The sequence below is a fragment of the Euprymna scolopes genome, chromosome 13 (genome assembly GCF_053919585.1).
Source record: "Euprymna scolopes isolate OS-2025 chromosome 13, ASM5391958v1, whole genome shotgun sequence".
Lineage (NCBI taxonomy): Eukaryota > Metazoa > Mollusca > Cephalopoda > Sepiida > Sepiolidae > Euprymna > Euprymna scolopes.
Window position 1 is genome coordinate 79674802 of NC_136494.1, and position 16952 is coordinate 79691753.

Sequence of the window (16952 nt, forward strand, 5' to 3'; positions counted from 1 at the left end):
AGAGATCAAATCTTAGACACTATGAAAGTATCATATGATTTAATTGAATGTAAATAAGGCGAATAAATATATGAGCAACTTAGTTTGGTGCTTTTGCTTTAAGAGATGATGGATGCTTCTTGAAAGTGTGCTTGCATAATCATTAGTGTAAGTTAAGACTACGCTCGGTAATGTTAAATCGCAGCTTGTTGGACTGCGATTTTTGAATTTCACTTACAAGCGAGGTATACAAAAATGATTACGGTGTTTGTTTTTTTTAATAAGTCAATAAGTACTGGTGATATTTTGGATTTTTATATTCCGAGTGAGACTATAGAGGTTATAACTCCGGTCTACTCTATAATTTTTCCCATAGCTTTTGGGAAGGACGGACTAGAAAAAGTACCAAAAGTCACAATGTAGACACTATATTCAAAAGGCCAGGTATCTAAACTGAGTAGTCGTAATATTACCTGCCGGCTGTTATATGGTTAGAAATATTGTTTAAACATTGTATTAGTAATCAGATTGTTAGTGCTAGCAAACTATATCGGATAAATGTAATGTTATTGTGTGGGAGTTAAAAAGTTGGAATTAAGTCACACTTTAAAGAACACAGCTATGTTGGATTTGTTTTGGTTTTACAATATTATTGGAATGATAATATCGTATTCAGATTAATTTCATTTTTAATTACATATCCACACCTGGAACATAATCAGATGAAAAGATTTTAAAATTAAAATCTAATTAGAAGAATACTTACGTGCAATTAAAAATATAGAGTTACACTCTACAATAAACGTGACTTCTTTTCCTACGTGAGTTTATAATCGTCTACGCAAATAAAATAGAAAAAGGAAAATGACTTCATTGCATCTAACGCAGCTTTAAGTAGAAATACTTTTTATAATATATACACGTACGAATACGGATCGCAGCTTCAAAAGTCTTAACGCATTTTTAATTTCTGAATCGATAAAAATCTAATATAAAATGAGAACATTTTTCAATTTCCTAGAGTTATATGAAACAGTAATCATTGTGACTGATATTCGATATCCTTTGATTTGCTTTAAATAAATCAAAACAGGCATCCATCATCAAACAGTCACTATGGCAGAAACAGATACAGTTCAATACAAGCAAGGCGCGATATTAATTCAGGCATTGAAAGATAACGAATCAGTAGTGATTTGCGTGAACACCCTGAGCAGTTAATTTACATTCTTAATTAAAATATCTATCGATAATTGTATAAAACAAGGCGAGATTTCTGCACCCATGTCATACAATATTTACGTTGCCAAATCTATTTTGCGGCGATCCATGAAAACTCATGTGGTATTAATATCAAATATCGGACATCTGACAGTGCCTATAATGAGTACTTTCTCAAACAAAATTATCTTATTCCTTTGTGAATGAGTTGCCCCATGCAGATGACTGTTGCATCGTTGCACATTCTGAAGATAAGTGGATTTGCTTTATGAACCATTTTGTATCCGCATAGAACTTGTTTAATTGAGATATAAACTTTAAAAAGACAGTTGTCATGCATGATATAGCACCCACATCACCTTATATCGAACCGACCATTTTCATTAAATGTAATAAAATAAAATATAGCGTACACACTTTATATATAAACAGTACATTTCCAAATGACGCAGCCTGAATAAAGAAATCGCCATCAATATTGAAAGGACTTCTTGATACTTTCCAACACTTAAACAACGGTGTAATTCAATAATCGTATCACGTCACAGTGACTTCCCTTTGTCATGTAGGTGAAACATGGACGCCTTACTAACAGCAACTAAAACTTCGTGAAACTTCATTCCACCGTGGCTAAGAAAGATACGTCATATCATATGATAGCCTTAGATACAGAAGTATCAGAGAAAGCAGGGAAACCAAACATTTAGTGGATGATTAATTTACATTGTCTATATGGATAAAAATTTAGATTATTTGTGGACACATGGGAAAATAGCCTTAGATAAAGGTTAACAGCAGAGACTGATTCTCGAAAGAACATTATCCTTTCAGAATAGCCGTATGCAGTACAGCACTTAAAACGTATGATTCGCAAAAGGTTACAGAGTCTAGCACCTTGTTCTTAAATCAATCATGCTTATTTGTTTTCACAGCTATTTGTATAAATATAAATAACCTGCATCGCACTTTAATAATGTAACTGCATATTAAACTAATGGGATGTGCCAATTCTGTATAAAAATCTATCGAAGTTTGGAGGGCATGAAGTGTCACCTAAGTACACATACAATTCGAGGGGAAATACAAAATAAAAGGAGTGATCGCGCTTGAAATCGACAAAATCACCACCATATGTGCGTGTGTATATGTATATCTATTGCATATATATATATATATATATATATATATATATATATATATATATATATATATATATATATTGCATACATACATGTGTGTATACATAGATATTGTATATATATGTAAGTGTGTATATACACATATATATTGTATGTATATATATATATGTTGTATATATATATATATATATACATATATATATATATATGTGGGTGTGTATGTATCCGGCATAATCAGGTGTACACTCCGGTTCTCGTCAGATTACCGAAAGAAAGAATTCCTGAGCCTTGCTATCACCAGAGGGCTGACCATTCAGGAAATCTAGACACTCTATGTGCTTTTAGCTTATCTTACTATTGTTTCCAGTCGTCTTGAATCTCAACTTGTCACTGATATTGAATAGCTCTGACTCTAAATAAGTGTGATTGCAGATGGTGCAACTCTTACTACAAGGATTTCACGCACAAGCGCCCTCATAGTGAGTATCCATAGTCTGTCAAGACTAAAAGAAGCTATCATTGCATATATATATATATATATATATATATATATATATATATATATGTGTGTGTGTGTGTGTGTTTATGTATATATATACCCGTATATAAATGCATGTGTATATATATATAATATTACATATGATATATATTACTTTACCATGAACAAATCTTAAATGTACAATGCATAATGTTTATTAGTTTTTACATACACATTAGTTTTTAAAAAATTCGAGTTTATGCACCCAAGTCATATGGATTTTTTTTTTAAATCGCAACTTTATAATATATAAAAATCGATAAAAATTAACTCTATAATACATCTATAATACTATAATTTAATCTATAATAATATATAAAGATATAGTATATTCTAAATTAATGTAACATTTAGAGCCTAAAATATTGAATTAATGTAAATGCTCGTACCCAAAACATGTGGCAAAATAACCCCTATAAGGCCGAAGATTCAAATATACACATCGAGTTGTTAATCACGCTGAAATATTTTTCTGTCATCCATAGCCACTAAAACCCGTGGACATCGGTGAAGAGACAGAGATGGGTTATAATGGCCAAAGGTAATTTGAAATACCGAGTAAGATGAAGACTACCCATATTTATTTTTCGTATGACATGGATGTACAGGGGCCCTTACGTGTCGAATTATTTTTCAAATTCATAGAATAACTACTGGTCGTATGAATGATAAACGGCTACTTCCCGAACGTAAATAATTTAGACTGGTAACTAATAATCGAGTGGGATACTAGCAGTCTGGGAGAGGGTCTTGATGTCGTTCAAAATCGAGGGATTATAATCTGTTTGTACTGGTGAGTGATCAGTGATAATGTTTCCTGTGAGATCTTCTAGTGAGTAAATGCATAATCCGATAACAATCACCCTGTGAAGTGTGATGTGATGTTTTTAGGTGTTCTCCTGGATCTGTTGAGGGAATAGATTAAATGATTGTACTACTTTGATTAAATTAAATCGCCCGAATAAACACAACAGATTAGAATGCATATAGCTGTGATTTAAATGATTTTAATACTAAACGCGTTATCTTTCTAAAAATATTGATTAGCTTTGGTCATAGCTACGTAATCCTAGTGTAGATATATGATTTACGTAGCTGTAAGTATTGCATATGCAAATAATATGAACCGCCATAAGATTTTAAACTCGTCACCTTTCGTACTATTTTTTGTTACGCTTTTCAACTAAAACGTTTATGCCTAACTTTACTAGCGTCACTTATTCGACTGTATACTTTATATTGTGTGTATTTGCGTGGTTAAAATATAGTACATGTCATTCCGGCTATCAATAACATCATTTTTGTGATATTTATATTAGAAACTTGATTAGTTATTTGGATTTTTTTAGATCATATAAGAAAATTACATGTTGCGCATAAAAGATGACAGCAGATTGTTTTTATTTTTATTTTTACATTTAACATTATTTGAGATGATGCTCAAAGATGCCGTAAGGCCTAATAATTTGAAGGAAGTGTTACTGGTCTTCTTCTGTAATTATTAATGACAGTCAATGACCGAAAGCAAATTTGAGAGCAAAACAACATAGATCGACTTCATTCTGGTGCGATTTTAAAATCTTCTTTTATAACATCTATCAGAAATACAGAGTTGTCTTCCCTTTAGAAAATAAACTGGCACTTATTTCTTTATAAACCATGAATAATAATACGCGGGCAAATGATAAGGTGCTATCGAACTCATGCCTCAGTTACGATGCTCTAACCACTCGGTTCCGTGTCGAACTTGTTGTATACACATTTAATAATGGGTATGAAACAAGAAAACTTTCGTAATTACGTACAGTGTAATTTATTGATGAATTAAAATTTGCTGGTACTTTTTAAGTCATAATTATGATTTAGGAGACAGTGTAATAATGTGTGTAGAATAGTTTAACAATAATTAACGATTCGATAATTATTTGTAACGGCTATAATTATTAAATACGGACATCGAATCTGCTTAGCAAAAACATTAGATAATAATTACACGATCAGACTATTGTTTGAAAGAACAAATTCTAATTAGTATAAAATCTACAATATTCGCATTACACAATTATTTTCGCTATGAAATGATCTTGTCCTTTTCACAGCATACATATGTCAGATGAATGTGTCTTAAATAAAAACTATAATATTACTTCAATTAAACAAGAGTTTTGTAATATTGTTTATTTAGCAATTCGGTTTATTAGTGCAAATACATTCACATTTTCAATTCTTCATTAGAAAATGTGGCTTAGTGTATGCTATTTTTCATTATATCTTTCTTTATAGTAATACTTACTCATCCTTCAATATTGTATAAGTTCTTTCAAACACATACATACAAAAACACTTACAAACATATACACACACACACACACACATATATATATATATATTTATATATAATATATATATATATATATATATATATATATATATATATATATACTGCTCTGTTTTTATATTTAACAAAACTTAAGCTTCTAAGCAGTGGATTGATTTACACAAAGTAAATAATGGAAACATATATATTACTAAAAATAAAAACGAAACATACATACATTACAAGAGAAAAATGCGAGTATGAAAAATAATATGGTTAAGAATAAACAGGAAAAAGTAAAAAAAAATGATTGTTTAAACTAGAAAAGAAAAGGACAAAATATCTAGTAAAAATATACTAAATTTATAACTTAAAATATTACAGTATTAAGAAGTGATTATATAATGTTAAATTGAATTTAAAAAAAAAACATTCTAATGTTTCCATATTTAAGTTATAAAATCATTATATTTTTACGTGAATATACTGTACTTTTTCTGTTTCATCTTTTAGCTTAATCATATGACTTTTCATGGTCGCATTTTTCTGTATTAATCCATGATTATTCCAGGCTTCCAGTAAATTCACTTGATATATATTTTTTTAATTGCAGTCTTATATTTTGCCCCCATAAACATAAAATACATATATGTAAAACAATGCACGGCACTCATCTACTTTAATTCTCTCTATTTCAGGTGTAACTTCTCTTTTCGCAAGAGCGGTGAATTAATAGAAACACTAGTCGCTGAAGCGACGTGACTGCAGTGGAAATCGCCCATAAAAAACGTCGCTCATCTTCTTAGGAATTTGTACGATTTTAAACACCAGTAATTTAACCATGACTTTTATTTTTTTGCTGAACGAAAATTGATTTTTTTTCACAATATAGCTGAGAAGGTGATCTATAAAGTGTAATAATGGTTTGAAATTTGGGCGAAAATGAGTGCGCAGTGAAGCTTTAAAACAGTTCTAAATGACTAAAACTGCAACTTAAACCTATATACAAACACGGTAGTGTTTGAATGATATATATGTGTGTGTGTGTCTGTATTTATGTATGTGTTTATATGTCTGGATGTGTATATATGTGTGTTTCTGTGTATATGAGTATATGTCCATATATGTATATATATATATATGTGTGTGTATATGTGTTGTATATGTGTATATATGCATATATATATATATATATATATATATATATATATATATATATATATATATATATATAGTACATAGGACTTTCAGATCACTTGGCCGGAAATGGCAATAAGGTTTCTTAGATATTAATTTTAATAATATCTATTTAAATGTTTAACAATTTCGAGATCTTACTTTAAGCGGGGTCATCTAAATCAAGCTATATCCTTGACTTAGATATGACGACTCTGTAAAAAGTAACAACATTTTTACTTAGTTTCATTTTTTTTACATGGGGATCACCACTTATCAAGGCCCGGAAGCCACTCGGCGATAAGAGTTATTTTGTATACAATAATCAATGGGATAATATCGTAGTAATATATTTTATTGGAGATTTGATAAAGTGTCTTAATTAAGGGGGCGATTAATCAGGATGTTTTTATGTTGGACTTGAAGACGTCCAAGTTGTAGTCAGGTGGGAAACAGGCAAACGGAAGAGAATGCCACAGGCGTGCACTTCTCAGAAAAAAAAACTATGTTCATTGAATCTACGTTTTGATTTAGACACAGATAAAGAGTGGAGGGGAATTATTGACAGTGGTTTTAGCTAGACGGGTGTTTTTCATGAAGGATTGGCGAGGGGGGCCAGAGCTTGGAGCTCGGACGAGCACTTGCCATGGAAATAACGATAAAACAAAGACAAGCTTGCGACGTCTCTTCTGTGGGAGAGAGGTTGCAGGGAAGAGAAGAGAGCATCCCCCTAAACCACGAAGTCTATTTTGTACTTTATCAAGGCAGAATAGGCCTTTTTTAGAAGCTCCAGTCCAGATGTGACAGCAGTACTCCATCTTTTGACGTACTTGGCTTTTATAGAGATAGAGAATGGCCTCAGTAGTGAGGTATCTTCTAAAGCGGTTGAAGGATCCCACCATATTCTCAGCGGCCCGAGCAACAGACCAAGCCCGAGCAGTCTATTTCAGATCAGGAGTAAATATCAATCCCAGGAGTTTATCAAAACATGAAGCCTCCCCAAAACGAGAGGCATCCATTTAAATTGATGCTAGATGAGGAACAGAGCGTTGATGATGTAAATTTAGAAGTTTGTTTTTAGAGGCATTAAAAGTAACCAGTCCTCTCTTCCCCCACTGAAACACGCGGTAAAGATCAAGGAGATGGAGTGAGAGAGCTTTGTCATTTACGGCCTTTTATGTGTTGCCGTAGATGTCGTGTTATCAGCATAGATGTCAACGAATGTATTAAGTATATGATTTGGGAGATCATTGATGTAGATCAGAAAGAGAGTTGGGCCCAGGATGGACCACTGGGGGACTCCAGTATTAAGACTGTTGGCCTCTGATTTCTGCCCATCAACCAATACTCTTATGCACCTATCAGAGAGAAATTATTTAATTATTGAGAAAACATTTCCAGTTATAACGTAGCTGGAAATCTTGTGAAGTAGGCCCTTATGCCTTACCTTATCGAAGGCCTTCGATATGTCAAGAGCAATTACCCTGGGAAGGAGGCCTTTGTCGAGAGATTCACTAATCCTATGGGATATAAATATTAGAACATCAGCTGTTGGTCTAGCAGAACGGAAACCATATTGCATGTCACTAAGTAGGTTATTTCTGCTGAGGTGGTTGACTACTTCTTTATTTAATATGGATTTCAGTAACTTACTTATGATACACAAGAGCCTTATTGGTTTGTACTGAGAGGGAGCTGACTTATCACCTGAGTGCTTAAATACAGGGCATATTAACGAGGTTTTCCAGGGTGTCGGAAAGCACTTCTTAAAAAAACGCTTAAACAGTTTGGTAAGTATGGGGGCAAGTTCCTGTCGAAGCTTTTTCAACATTATAATTGGAATGCCGTCTGGGCCAGTTGCTTTACTGGAATCAAGGTTCTGATTAGTTTGGCGACCTCGTAAACAGATATGTGTATGTTCGATAGTGCGTTGTCTGTTGTAGGAGAAAATACGGGGAGATGATGACCTTCGTTGCAAAGGGTAGAATTAGCTGCAAAGTTCTTGGCAAATAGTCTGGCCTTGTCTGATGCTGATGAGATGACCTCAGATCCATTGATGATGATTGCAATAGAACGCACGCATCTGTTCAGGATCCTGTTTGTTATTTGCCAAAACTATTGGGAATCAAGCTGCTGCTCAGCTACTTTGGATTTGACGGACTGAGCATATAGCTCTCTTGCATTTTTATTACTCTTTTACAGTGGTTGCTGGCAGTCCTGAAAGCAGCTTTAGTCTCTATTACGTTGTAGCTATGGAAAAAGTGATTTCTGTGCGCAATGGCAGCAGCACATTCTGGGGAGAACCATGGCTGGCTGTTAGGTTTTGTTGGAATTTTTTGATGGTATGAATCGCTCTATTCCTACAATTAACCATTCGGTCAGGTCTGATACTATATAGAATAAATCCTTTTTAAACATGGTATTCAGAGGTAGATCAGATATAAATGTACGGAAGCTATCCCAGTCATCCATAGAGTATCGATATACAGTACGGTGGAGAGGTACATCTGAAGACTTATTGTATTCCATTTTTATCTTAACTGATACAACTGTGTGATCGGAGGATACCAGGGGACATAGAACTGAACATGAACATAGCTCAGGGGAAGTTGTCAGAAAAAGGTCTAGAAGGATTGCACACTGACCAGTAGTATCGGGCATACGGGTGGGTTCGTGAACAATCTGAGTGAGGTCATAGGCAATGGCAAAATCATTACAGAACCTCACCTCATCATCTCTCTTATTTGAATGGGTCAGCAATTCCACATTATGGACATTGAAGTCACCGCAAATGTGAATGGTAGCTGAAGGATGAGCAGACAGGATGAGGTCAATTTTCTCAGATATACTCTTAAGGACAGAAACCCCGCTGTTGTGGGGGGTAGAGGGCAAATATGAATGCGGTGGTGTAAGCAAGTGTAACCCGGAAGCACACATAAGGTAAATTTGGGTCTTCTCTGAATATATCTCTAGCACACGGGAAGCCATTTTTAATGTAGGCGCATATTCCATGTCCATGGCGATCTTGGGGGTCAGATTTAGATGTTGTTAGAGTATCCTTTTATTCTAAATTCATCTAGGGAAGTGGTCGCCCCTATGAAAGTTTTGCTTAGAAAGAATAAGCCCAGTAATTGGGTTTCAACCTCTGGAAGGTTGGAACGTAGACCCCTGATGTTGGAGAAGGAGACATGGTAGTAGCGGTCTACGTTAAAGGATGGGATTCTAGGTATATTCGGTTTTTTTTTTTATTTGGAGATATTTCATGTTGAGCTTTTGGGGTTTGTGGAACAGGTCGACAGACTTGGTTAGTTTAGGACAGAGAGGGAAGTAAGAGAGAAAAAGAGAGGATATGTTTGTAGCATATGAAAAGGTAAAGCCGTAACAATTACCCAGTAGTATGGCATCGAGAGGCCCCACCAGAAACTACTGCATCGTCCAGAATCCATTCACCAAATGGCAATACAGCAGCCCTAGTACTTTACACCTGCTGATAGGATAGCCTCCAAGGTTCGGGTCCCTGCCTATCAGGCGGGTAACATCAGCCCAGATGAAACGTTTACCTCCAGCACCCTTAGTAGTGACGTTGCCACAAGGATAGATATAGAAACAGAAAAATTTTAGACATCTCAGGCTACTGTTAAAGAAGTATTACCGCCCTGGAAAGCAGATTTTTTTTCACCCTTGATCAGAAACATCATTCATTGGAAATGAGGAATGAGGGACAAAAAAGCAGAAGCGAGAGTTAGTGGAGCTTCCGATAACAGAACCACAGTGTATTATCTACTCTCCATTTATAAAAAAATTAAAAAACTAAAAAAAAAAAAAATTAATTAAAAAAAAATAAATAAATATAAATTTAAAAACAATGAAAAAAAAATGTAAGGATGTATTAATGTCTACTTAGTATAAGTCCGTTACCCCGTTCTCAGTTTGGGAGAATATTTAAAAATAATCTTCCCTGACATAATTATGCGTGAATATTTTATTTTTTTTTTATTTTTGGTTTTATCTAACCTCGATAGAGAATGATTTTAGCATTCGAGCTTTACCTTTATAAGATACCGCAATGGAACTTTCAATTTGTGAGGTTTTTTTTTTATATTAATTTAGTTTGGAAGAACTCGTTCAAAAGCTGGTGAAGAGTAGAACAATTTGGCGTGGGTACTAAGTTAAGACTGGTTGGGTACTAAGTTAAGACTGGTTGGGTACTGGTTAAGAAATAATGCATACTGCTGAGAAAAAGTAATTTTCAGTGTTTAATTAAGAGTGCAGATATAATTTGAAGAAAAAAAAAACAGAAAAAAGCGCAAAATAAAGATAAGTGCAGTTGAAATGTTCATAAATTAATCAAACCTGGAAAAAATAAATAAAAGAATAGAAAATAACATTGAATTTTTAATAGCCATTTTATTTAATCAAATAAAATATATATTAACACGTTATAGAATTTAAATTGTAAGTTTTATATCCGTATATTTAATTTTACTTTTTCTAACGACATTTTGACGTTACAATTCAGCATGTTTAATGAATTGCTGGTTTCCGCGTATACAAGCATTTGCGTTATCTCCCAAATGTATAAGGTTTTGCGCCGCCGAGGTTTGACTGTCTATAAATGAGTTTTATATATTCTTATGTTTCAGTAATACTAGGTAATAGTATAGATTGTCTTTTTCTCATTTAGCAAAAATACGTATTTCCTCCGTCCATAAGTGTGGCTGCATGTATGTGATTGTATTTTCTTACATGTAAATTTACTCTTCGTTATATATATATATATATATATATATATATATATATATATATATATATATATATATATATTACGATTCTCTTGTTTTATTTTACTTCAGTTTAAGTCCTCAAAAATCAAGAGATAGCTTCCTGACCAACAAGCAGAAAAATGTTAACTACGGTTGTGGTTGATAGACACTTTTATTCCCTAAACAATTATGGACATTGGCAACCGTGACTTAAATTAAATAATCGTGTTTCACTGGCGATTAGACATGGTTTGGGTCGATGGTATGCAGGTACTGCTTGCATTAAATAAATGGGGGATGCGTAAATCAGTATCAATTAATAAAAGTAAGAAAAATTGACCATTAGAATTATAATGGAAAGTAAAAACAGAAGTTTTTAGAGGTTACGAATTTACACTGTAAATGCACTGTTTAGAGTCATCTGAATAAGCGGTAGTAGTCCTAGCGTTTTCTTTTCTTTTTATTGTTCAATCTTCCTCTTCTTTTCAGCTCTTATGCCAACAGTATTAAAGTAAATTAAAACTTTCTGTCGTGTTTTTTAACGTGCAAAACAAAACAATTACGATTTTCTTTACTTCACTACTTTGCGTATTGTTCTGTTTAGAACGGCGTTTGGAATAAGCATCCAAAACGCCTCATGTTCAGCACGGCGTTCGGAATAGAGACCCCAACATCCCTAAGCAAAAACGGCTTTCGGAATAGACGACCCCTTTTTTATTGGGTGTGTGTGGAAAATTTATGTTAATCTTTGTCAGCACACCCACCCGCAAATGCAAAATAAAAATGTTGGGAGCAGTGTTCGTAGGAAAGAAGTGTGTTTTTTTTTATTGCGCGTGAGTACAAACCTCGCAGCCAGTTAATGTCTTGTTCTCTTTCGGTGGAGGAGAAATCCTTCACGACTGAGACAATTTTTATTTTTGTACCTTTTCTCCACGTTAAAAAACGACCCTGGTGTCTAACTCTGCCCCGTGTGGAGGCATAGTAAATAGGTACGTTGCATTATACAGGTTTTTATATATCTATAATTATTCATCTCCTCAATATTTGAATGAGATTTTCTCAATCAGCACAGTCGAAAATATATAGAAATGGTTATTTTAAAGACAATAGTGGAGGTGAACATTATATATCCCCCACAAAAAACAAAACATGCACGCAATATTGTGATGGAAACGATATTTAAATAAAATACTCCACCGAATTTAATTCCCTATGTAATGAAAGTTACGTTAAAACTATAGTGTAGGTAATCGGTGTAGAAATCGGAAAGTGTTACTAAATACCAACCCTAACTTGCAAAAACGCATGCAGGTCAGTCAATTGAGGTAGGAAAGCTAGAAAAAATGGAGAATATCTAAACAGGTAATCTTGCAGCATTTGACCCGGTTCTCGGGATATCCCGTCAATCATGGATTGGGCGCGAAAGGCAATCATCGGATAAAGCCGAGCGCAGTAACAGACGTACACAAATGAAAAAAAAAAAAAACAACAAAATAGAAAAAATAGAAATTCACTAATAAATATAATAAAAACATATCTTACAGTGACTTAAAATTAATGTTTTGTGTATTTTTTTCAAGATTTTTTGCAAATTATTTATGAACCACTAGTTTTGTTTCATTTTAGAAAAGCTAAAAAAGTGTTTGCAAAAATCGTAAATTGTTAGGTGAACGAACAAGAGAGGCAACGAGGGAGATAGGAAATACATGTTTGTTATTTTGTCTTAGAAGTGAGCGAGAGAGAGAGAGAGAGAGAGACACAGAGAGAGAGAGAGAGAGAGAGAAAGTTAGGACGAACATATACAGCGAGAGAATCCAATGTATCGCGCAGGTTTAAATAAAGGATATATAAAAATTACTTTAAAAAAGTAACTATGTTTGTGAATAGCATAAATAATTTCTGAAACATAGGTACAAATCTGGCGACAAATCGTTTAGCATGCGAATCCCATAATGGTAGATTATAGGAATAACCAGAAACCTTCCAATCAGAAGGGGCGGAATTATTCTAGAAAAACTTTATTATTTCCGTAACGGAAAAAAGGAAAGGTTCTGTTATGTTACTAGGTTTATGATCCAGTTACGAATGGTGAAACACCATATCTGTCCCACATGCAGAGTACCTCCCGTTGATAACGGCGAGCGTTAGGAGTACTTGTTGCTTAGAGTGAAAATATGAACTTATTCAATTAAAGGTGGTTGCAATTGTAATGATGTTACTCCTCATATGTAATGTAGGATTTTATTATAACGACTAAATGTGTCTAAAATGGTGTTCAAAAATTACCTAAGGCAGTGGCTAATAGTCTAGATATAATGAATTTGAATGTGGCTTGTGCTGTTGGAAACCTACGGTATTTTGTTTCAGAGGCGAATTCCTGCAATCAAAATATTATATAGGAGATTAACAGCGTAATGATATCAAGTTTACAAGAAAGTTTATTGCGGAATTGTTAATGTTTATTTTAAATGATGCACTTTAAAATAAGTTTTCGTTATAAAACCTTTACTGTATATATCGTTTTAGAGAACGTGCTGTTCTCTATCTAACCGTTTAATTACAATCGTTGTAAACAAGTGTATTTTCAGAACGTTAATACAAGATCGAAAAAAATCGCTCAATTTTCTTATTTCAATGCAAGGTAAACCGAAAAGCTGCTAAAACAGCCGGCGATAAAAAATAAGCGTTCGGCCCAAAAACCAATATTAATCACACAGCACAATGGTGGCTTAAGACATTTCCTGGCGGCGACGAGGGTCTTGAAGATTGTAAGCGTAGTGGTCGGCAATCGGATGTTGACAACGATCAGTTAAAGGCCTTCATCGAAACTAATTCATCCACAATTCTTCAAGGACTTGCTTCCGAATAAAACTTAACGTATACGACGATTTTCACACGACTTGAGACGGACTGAAAAGACAAAAAAAAAAATTATAAATGGATGCCATTACGAATTGCATGAAATGACACCCACAAAAACCAGCATTATGAGGTGTCATCTTCTCTTCTTTTACGCAACAAAACGACCCCTTTTTTTGACCGAGTGGTGATATGCGATGAAAGGTGGGTTCTTTACGACAACTGCCGATGCTCAGTTCAATGGTAAGACTAAGAAAATCCACGAAGCCATAGTCTCACCAAACGAGGGGCATTCATATTATATGGGGATCTGCGACCGGTTTCATTCATTGTCATTTTTTGAATGAATGCGAAACTATTACGCTAGAGAAGTAATGTCAACAAATGCATCAGAAAATTCGCAAAAAGTACCCTGCAATAGTCAACAGATATGGTTCAATTCTCTTCCACGACATTGCTTGACCGTACATTGCTAAACTGACGCTGCAGAAGTTGAACCAATAGTGATACAAAACTATGATTTATTTAAGCATCTTCATATATTTCTGTATGATAAATGCTTCCAAAACCTAAGCGATATGGAAGACGCTTTCATCGCCACCAGAACGCAAGTTGTTTACTTTACTGGCATGAATACATTTGTTATGCGGTGGCAAACGTGTGTTAATTGTAAAACTGCTCATTGCGATCAATATTTATTTTTATTTGAGATATGTTCATCTGACTTGAAAAGTTATAAACCGCAACAACACACTTGTCAAATTGATATATATTTCTTTTGGTTATGTGATATTACTGAGATCCAAAAAAGTCCATCTAGTCTTGTGACGTATTTAGCCTTGTGCTTTTACTTACAGTAAACTGACTTGGAGAAGGTTAACAATCTCTTGTAAAATAAACTGTACGCTAGCAATACTGATGAAAATCTTATTTGAGCAGTGAATATTATGTTATTTTTAATACTTGTGCGGGCGGTATCTTTATGAAAAGAAAACTGTACAGCTTCGGCTAAGACACTAAGAGATATTGTCTAATATACTTCTAACGCTTGCACGTGTGCGAATTGATAAAGATAATCGTTAAGTTATAATAATTTTTCCGTTTTATTCAGCAATCCTTATATTTAACAGATGCGATGTGACTGATAAAAATGTTTGGCACGCTTAATTCACGCGATATATATTGATTATTGCATGAACATATTTTCTTTTCTTGTGTACGATTATATTAAAAATGTTTTTTCTTTTACTTTTCTAGGTGAGTTATTTTATAGTTTTTACGCGAATCGTGGCACATAACAGTTATGACGCGGTAAGTTAAAAGTTTCTATTTTTCATTACACTGGCAACTTTATTTTCCTTTAATTGCGAATTTGACAAATATTAGTTATTTTAAGTTCAGCTTGATTCAGTAATTCATCACAAAGTTATGGCACCCTATCAGCCTTTGTAAATTATAAATGATACGATCAGTTTACTGAGAGAAACATTTGATGAATAAATAATTTCAGAAACTATCAACTGATCACCTCGTTAGTGGCATTATATTCATCATATTACTTATATTAGGGGCGTGTAAAGATCCATGTCCACGCCAACAAACCAGATACAACAGACGATTTTAGAACAGTTCATGCGTTATTGCCGAAATACATCATTCTTTAATGCATATAGTTTGTGAAAATTGGAACTCTAAATTACACAGCTCCTAGCAATTGGGTCATATGCCTTGAATTGTATTTAAATAAAAAAGTTTTAAAATTAGTCTTTTTAATAAAGAAAATATTTGTATAAGACATATTTTTCTGTGATTTAGTTTAATTTAAAAGTTGTTTCCTCTAAAAAAAACACGCATGTATTTATAAATTATGTAGAATAAAAACAATACGATATAATCAATATTTTTAAATTATACACGCAAACAGTACTTCGACATGCAAACAATTCTTCGAAATGAAAAACATTTTTCTCTCTCTCCGTTTCTCTCCCTATTTATATATATATATATATATATATATATATATGTATATATATATATATACATATAAACAAATATATATATATATGTATCCATATATATATATATATATACGTATATATACATATATATATATATACATGCACACATATATGAAAAAAAGCTTCCTTCAGTCTTGACAGACTATGGGTACCCACAGTAAGGGTGCCTGCGCGGGAATTTATTTGTGGCAAGAGTTGCGCAATCTGCAACCACACCACTCATGATTCGACATTGTTGAATACCAGTGGCAAGTAGAGGTTCAGGACGACTGGAAACAATGCTGAAATAAGCGGAAAGAACATACAGCGCCTAGAATTCCCAAATAGGCACCCATCTGGTACTAGCCAGGCTCAACGTTGCTTAACTTCGGTGATCTGACGAGAACCGGTGTGTTAACGTAATTATGCCGTATATAATATATATTACACATATATATATACACATATATATACACACACACACACATATATATATATATATATATAATCCTTCTGTTTTGTGCATGTTATTGAGTAGAAATGTTATAACCTATTTTTGAATAATTGAGTTTCCATTTATCTTAGTATTATCTGCAGAATATAATATAATTTTATGATTTATAATGTGTGTACTAATAATATTTTTGTGATATAATCACCTTGGAATATAGTAATATTTCTACTTTTAGCTAATATTTATCTTAAAAATATAACTGCGTTTTAAACAAGCTGATACTTTAAGTGTGCTAGTATTTTTGTTTAATTATTATTTTATTTAATTTAATTGTGTTTAGCGTATTTGACTGTTTTTGATCATTCTCAATTTGGAGCATATGTAACTGCATTACAGTATACGTCTTTATAATACTCTTCGTAGTATAAAAATAACATGACAATTTTTCCGTTTTTCCATATATAAAGTGTGTCCAAAAGTTGCTGAGAACCTTTTTTTATTAGATAGAT

The 16952-nt window shown here is 33.3% G+C and overlaps 1 pseudogene; it reads right to left on the reverse strand.

Annotated features, from left to right (window-relative positions):
* Window positions 1–16308: 16308 nt before the first annotated feature.
* Window positions 16309–16425, reverse strand: LOC145292403 (5S ribosomal RNA; annotated as a pseudogene).
* Between the last annotated feature and the right edge of the window lie 527 nt (window positions 16426–16952).